Raw genomic sequence first — 7879 nt, forward strand, 5'->3', positions numbered from 1 at the left:
TAAAATTCACGATTGATTCTCAAATTGAGTTTTTTTATACGTGTATTATAATATTTGCCACATCAAGTTCTCTCATCGTTATCTTTTTCTCTTACACGATGTCTTCATAGATATTTTTTCATACTGCAACAATGAAACATACTTAACTAACAGGAAATGAGAGAACGATAGAAAATGATATCATTTCTTGAAATTTTTTCTTTTTGATTCAGAGAAATGATGGATTGTGAAATATAAAACGATTAGATTCTCGTGTTTTTTTTTTTAAATAAATCACTGAAAATCTATCGTAATTAGTAAGTATTTCGGATAAGTATTTCGCGCATTTTAGTACGACACCTCTCTCTCTCTCTCTCTCTCTCTCTCTCTCTCTCTCTCTCTCTCTCTCTCTCACTCACTCACTCACTCTCTCCCTCTTAAGTACTCATAAATACAATAAATATTATCACTTTTAACAACATCTTCACATTGTACTATCTACTTATATTTTGTGTAATTTAAATAAAAATTTTTATTAAACACGCTCGAAGAAAAAAATTAGCGAAAATTATCACTAGAACTGCGATAAATAATCAGCGCGATATTTTCTCTCTGAGTGTTGTGTCGCGTTTAATATTAAAAGTGTTAAAGAAAAAGTAATCTCGTTAAAAAAAATTTTATGACACATAATGAAACTTGAATAGTATTGATTGGAACTGTTGTTAGAAATGCTGTTTATTGTGTTTCTGTAAATACTTTAGAGGGAAAGATATTCTGCTAAATTCGCGACATACATCTTTTTATCTTTGTTTTTTTAATATAAAAATTGCAACAACGTTCTGCTTTACTCTTAGCTACAGTATTGCAGAGTCAAAAACTTCGCAAATCCACGAAAACGCTATCGTTTCCGCACCACCACCGAGGTAGATAGCTTGGCGCGTTTTTTTTTAAGTGGTTTCCCCAGTAGGCCTAATCCACTCTCATTATTTTAATGCAATAATTGCTCGAAATGTTTGCCTTGTGTTTCTAAACACAGTTCGGCTCTTCGAACAATCTGCGTGTTGCACGGCGTATCATGTCTGGCGTTATTGTTTGAAAGGCCGCTGATATCGCTTCGCGCACCTCAGCTTCGCCACGTTCACGCATGTGCTCGACCTTCGTTTTAATGTGGCCCCATACGAAGTAGTCGAGCACGTTTAAATCCGGCGATCGTGGTGGCCAGGCGATTGGGCCACCTCGACCCATCCATCTGTTTGGAAAACGTGCGTCTAAGATATCACGCACACGACGGGAGAAGTGTGCCGGAGCTCCATCATGTTGGAAAATCATATTATTCCGAACATGTAGAGGAATATCCTCTAAAAGAGGCGGCAACTCATTAATTAAAAAATGTCCGTATACTTCTCCATTAAGCCGTGGTGGCAGAAAGAATGGGCCAATCTAAAAATTAGTAGTAATTTATAAGAGCGGTAATTATTTGTAACAGTTATTAATATACGCGTCGAGTATATGTATAAATATAGCAAAAGAAAAATTGTTATTTCGTAAGAATATTTACCAATCTATCGCCAATTACACCTGCCCATACATTAATCGCCCAGCGATATTGAAAGGAGATTTGACGAACGGCACGTGGATTTTCGTCGGACCACCTTACCATATTGCGTGAATTAAAAACGCCATTAGGCGTAAACGTAGCTTCGTCCGTATAAAAGAGACGGCTGGCAAATAAAGCGTCTCGTCGATACTGTGCGAGAAGTCCTACAATGTTTTATTAATGGTTATCATGTCTTGAAACCGTTATAATATTGAAGAAAAGAATTAAATAAGAAATCAAAAATACCTGCACAAAAGTGGACGCGTTGTATCTCATCCCGCGGAAGGAGTTGTTGTACGCGCTGATAATGGTATGGATGTAACCCATTTTCTTGCAAAATACGATGCACCGTGGACTTCGGAATGTTAAGTTCACGAGCTATTTGGCGTACACTACTTCCATCATTTTCCTCAAATGCACGCAAAACTTCTTCATCGATGTTAATGTGCCGACGCACTGGCACATCAACACGATTTTGATGTCGCGGCAAGATAAATCCTGTTTCTATTCCGCGTCGGATACATCTTGTTATTGTTTCTCTGTCAGGATGCCGACGATTCGGAAATCGCTCCGCATACAAACGCATTGCAGCACGAGCATTTTCCCCGGCTGCACCATAACAGATAACCATATCCATGTATTCTGACGCCGTAAAATTCATTATTAAGTACGCGTTGATAACGTTACACGTTCACGGTACACAATACGAAAGACGTGAAAAGAGAAACGAGAGAAACAATTGAAAATCGGAAACATTGCCCGTCCTGCCTATCCTGGTCGATAAAAATTGCTTGGTCGATAAATAATATCGGTAAAATAGGCATAAATTATTGACAGGATGGTAAGTATTCTTATGACATACCGATACATCACATTTTGCAAGAAAATGGGTTACATCCATACCATTATCAGCGCGTACAACAACTCCTTCCGCGGGATGAGATACAACGCGTCCACTTTTGTGCAGGTATTTTTGATTTCTTATTTAATTCTTTTCTTCAATATTATAACGGTTTCAAGACATGATAACCATTAATAAAACATTGTAGGACTTCTCGCACAGTATCGACGAGACGCTTTATTTGCCAGCCGTCTCTTTTATACGGACGAAGCTACGTTTACGCCTAATGGCGTTTTTAATTCACGCAATATGGTAAGGTGGTCCGACGAAAATCCACGTGCCGTTCGTCAAATCTCCTTTCAATATCGCTGGGCGATTAATGTATGGGCAGGTGTAATTGGCGATAGATTGGTAAATATTCTTACGAAATAACAATTTTTCTTTTGCTATATTTATACATATACTCGACGCGTATATTAATAACTGTTACAAATAATTACCGCTCTTATAAATTACTACTAATTTTTAGATTGGCCCATTCTTTCTGCCACCACGGCTTAATGGAGAAGTATACGGACATTTTTTAATTAATGAGTTGCCGCCTCTTTTAGAGGATATTCCTCTACATGTTCGGAATAATATGATTTTCCAACATGATGGAGCTCCGGCACACTTCTCCCGTCGTGTGCGTGATATCTTAGACGCACGTTTTCCAAACAGATGGATGGGTCGAGGTGGCCCAATCGCCTGGCCACCACGATCGCCGGATTTAAACGTGCTCGACTACTTCGTATGGGGCCACATTAAAACGAAGGTCGAGCACATGCGTGAACGTGGCGAAGCTGAGGTGCGCGAAGCGATATCAGCGGCCTTTCAAACAATAACGCCAGACATGATACGCCGTGCAACACGCAGATTGTTCGAAGAGCCGAACTGTGTTTAGAAACACAAGGCAAACATTTCGAGCAATTATTGCATTAAAATAATGAGAGTGGATTAGGCCTACTGGGGAAACCACTTAAAAAAAAACGCGCCAAGCTATCTACCTCGGTGGTGGTGCGGAAACGATAGCGTTTTCGTGGATTTGCGAAGTTTTTGACTCTGCAATACTGTAGCTAAGAGTAAAGCAGAACGTTGTTGCAATTTTTATATTAAAAAAACAAAGATAAAAAGATGTATGTCGCGAATTTAGCAGAATATCTTTCCCTCTAAAGTATTTACAGAAACACAATAAACAGCATTTCTAACAACAGTTCCAATCAATACTATTCAAGTTTCATTATGTGTCATAAAATTTTTTTTAACGAGATTACTTTTTCTTTAACACTTTTAATATTAAACGCGACACAACACTCAGAGAGAAAATATCGCGCTGATTATTTATCGCAGTTCTAGTGATAATTTTCGCTAATTTTTTTCTTCGAGCGTGTTTAATAAAAATTTTTATTTAAATTACACAAAATATAAGTAGATAGTACAATGTGAAGATGTTGTTAAAAGTGATAATATTTATTGTATTTATGAGTACTTAAGAGGGAGAGAGTGAGTGAGTGAGTGAGAGAGAGAGAGAGAGAGAGAGAGAGAGAGAGAGAGAGAGAGGTGTCGTACTAAAATGCGCGAAATACTTATCCGAAATACTTACTAATTACGATAGATTTTCAGTGATTTATTTAAAAAAAAAAACACGAGAATCTAATCGTTTTATATTTCACAATCCATCATTTCTCTGAATCAAAAAGAAAAAATTTCAAGAAATGATATCATTTTCTATCGTTCTCTCATTTCCTGTTAGTTAAGTATGTTTCATTGTTGCAGTATGAAAAAATATCTATGAAGACATCGTGTAAGAGAAAAAGATAACGATGAGAGAACTTGATGTGGCAAATATTATAATACACGTATAAAAAAACTCAATTTGAGAATCAATCGTGAATTTTAGGATAATTTTTTATCAATGTTTTCGTTATCAAAGATTTAACAGTACGATACAATTCGATAAGAAACAAAGTTAGAATTGTATGATACTGTAAATAAGATATTTAAGAAAAAGAAAGAATCTATCGTGAATGTACCAAAAATTTTAATTAATTTACTATATTCATAATTATGTCATTTGTCATGAATGTGTGTAACGACGCGAGTCTTGGCGCGGTGCGGTGGGACGCGAGAGCGGCCATTGATGCGAGTCTAGACGCGGTGCGGTGGGACGTGGGAGCAGCGAAGCACAGAGCGGCGCGACTCTCCCTCTTCCCCCCGGCCGCCGGCGCCAATACTCGAGACAGTGGGCCGTGCTACGGCTCGAGCGGCTCGAGCTCTTCCTTCCGCGCGCTCTCATTCGCACAATTAAAAAAATTTATATCTCGATTATTGGTAAACCAAACCCAAACAATATTGGGTATTTATGTTTGTCTCGATCCCTTCTGCCTCTTTACAAGCATTGGCGTGGGTGCTCAGGGACACCCTGTATATATTTATTTATTCGAAAAATATTTTTAATAAAATGTTGTATAATTCAATATGGGGTTATAAATATTTTGATACAATTATACATAATTGTCCACTCAAAAACATAATGTTGCATAATTTGTTGCATATAAAGTTTGCATATAAATATTTTGATATAATTATATATAAATTAATATATAAATTGATCTTATTATATGTAATTATATATAATATGATATAATTATGCATAATTAGATATAAACTTTTTTTCCCGGAAAATTAAACAAATATTTTATTCTTACAATTAATTGGATTAAGGGGTAATACCACCCTTGAGACCTTAAATAATAATCTAAATTCGTGAATTTTTGTGGTCAAATGTATAGCTTTGAAAAATAAATATATACCATTTTATTATAATAAATACCATATTAAATACTATATTAAATTATTTGAAAAAATTTTTATTTATTTAGAATTGTTTAAGATGGCGGCGTACTGGCTTACTTCCGTAAACGCACTTTTTTTGGAAGACATTATATTGTATGCGAGATTTCTCTACGATGGTTTACCTTAGGACAAAAAATCAAAAACTTATTTTCTTCATTGCTTGAAGTTACAATTAATGTAGCCATTTTAAGAAATATATATATATTTTAAATAACAGTTATTTTTCAGAAAAAGTACTTTTTTACGGTCGGAAATTAGACAAGCAAATTGTTATTGCACAAATAGAGTTTTTAATGTTTCGCAAAAATCCTACGTACTTTATTGTGTAATGAATAGAAGATGATCATGTTAAAATTTTATGTCAGTCAGATAAAAATTGTAAAAATAGCATTGCACGCAAATTAGAAAACGTGCGTTTGCGGAAGTGTGTTAATATGCCACTATTTTAATCAATTATAAATAAATAAAAAATTTTTTAAATAATTTAATATGTGTTTAATAAAATGATTTATATTTGTTTTTTATATGAGCGAACGGAAAGATATAAGAGCGAAGGAATGATAACGCAACAATTTTTATATGAGAACGAGCGAGAAAATAATGAGAGCGAGCGAGCCCACACAGCAAATGGAAATCTGTGGAATCTTGTCAGGATATCCTGCCAGAATATTGCAATATCCTAAAGATATTCATTATAGATCCTAGATATGTGAAAGATATTAATAGGAGATACTAATGTCCGCACTTAAGAAAACGTGGAGATATTGCAAATTCCAGTAAAATATATTTTTACGATATTTCTGAGATCTTCTTTATTGCCGCTCACAATAAAATCTTGAGACCTATATCGCAAGTATATTATAAAAATATATTACAGATGATTATGGTAGATATTCGGGATTTATATGGGAAAATATTTTTAATAATAATATCAGCTTAATTTACACTGATTATTTAATATGCGCATATCAATTAGTACATTATAGTATAAAATTTGCTCAGTAAGCCAATTTTACACCACAATATACTAATTGATATAATATTAAAGTTATCGATATTAGTTTATCTGTAATTATAATATAATATAAAATTAATACATAAAATTGACAGTAAAACAATTTTACAAAATAAAAATATTATATAATATATTACGAAAAATACAATTTTTTTACATATTTTTATTGCAATGAGATTTCTAATAATTGCTAACAAAAATAAACTTGTTGAACTGATAACTTTTTGAACTGAAAGTAATTAATAAAATTAATGTTTTCTTATCATATATAACTTATATATTTATATATAATAAACTATTATATATAATATCTATTATAATAGTAACATATAATGTGTAATATATCTGTACAGTATAGTGTCTCAAATTTATTGTATCACCTGTTAGTGGGAAATCCTGAAAAAATTTAGAGAAGATTTTTTCTCAGCAAATCTTCCATTAAAGGGTGATAAGATAAAGCCTTCGGCACACGATACGATTTTTCATGCTAGATCGTATACGAGGCATCTTACTACGTATCCTCATTAGCTTACGATTGGTGACATAATCATCTGAGCCAATCAGAACACGTATTAAGATGCCTCGTATGCGATCTAGCATGAAAAATCTTATCGTGTGCCGAAGGCTTAGGTCTGAAGCACTTTACAGTTTATATAATAATACAAAATAATATCTTTATAAGAAATGAAATTAATATCAATATGTAATAATAAATGAACACAAAAAATAATATCAATATATAATAAATGAACAACAAAAAATATATAATGTAATAATAATAATAATATAATGTAATTATAATAATAATTATAATAATAAATGCATCATACTGCGTGTCAAATACTATAGTATGTTATTCAGCTGCTATTATAATATCCTTTTCCAATGCAGTTTGCAATAATGTTGGAACCATTTGTGTAGTTTCAAGAGAACCTAGATTTAAACTATTATTTTTTTTGAAAAATATTAGATATTTCATTATTAAAATTACAACTCTTATTAAGATATAAGATAAAAGTGCCAATGTGTGAACGCATTCCTAATCGTTGACATTCTTATTTTCATTTTTAAATACAAATTTTTAAAGCTTTAATATAGAAATAGAATAATATGTAAATATACGCATGCGTGCATGCGTATTCTATGTTAAAAATTTAAATATTTGTATATTTAAGATATATTTTCAAATATATGTATAAGGTTCTTTTCAACAAGGACACAATGTGACATAGCTAGTATCATTTTATCTTTCATGTTCACTGGTATTAAAAGAATTTATCTTCTTTCAATACCTGTGAACAAGAAAGATAAAATGATACTCTATGTCGCACTGTGTCCTTGTTGGATAGTACCCATATACAATAAAAATGTTTATGCTTAAGTATGTAAATATCTAGGCATTGATACTTTTATCATATATGAAATATTAATTGTATATGTGTACAATAAATATATTATTACCGTTCTTCTCTTTGCAATCGTTCTGTTGCATGCGCCAACTATATTTTTATATGTTTTGAAATTTCTGATTCGATTGCATCTGGATTATGCC

At 32.9% G+C, this 7879-nt stretch overlaps 2 pseudogenes; one reads left to right on the plus strand and one right to left on the minus strand.

Moving 5' to 3' along the window:
• Positions 1-382: 382 nt before the first annotated feature.
• On the minus strand, positions 383-1885 carry LOC118647337 (annotated as a pseudogene).
• Positions 1886-2390: 505 nt separating this feature from the next.
• Positions 2391-3966, plus strand: LOC118647338 (annotated as a pseudogene).
• The last annotated feature ends 3913 nt before the right edge of the window (positions 3967-7879 follow it).

Source organism: Monomorium pharaonis, chromosome 1, assembly GCF_013373865.1.
Source record: "Monomorium pharaonis isolate MP-MQ-018 chromosome 1, ASM1337386v2, whole genome shotgun sequence".
NCBI classification, from domain to species: domain Eukaryota; kingdom Metazoa; phylum Arthropoda; class Insecta; order Hymenoptera; family Formicidae; genus Monomorium; species Monomorium pharaonis.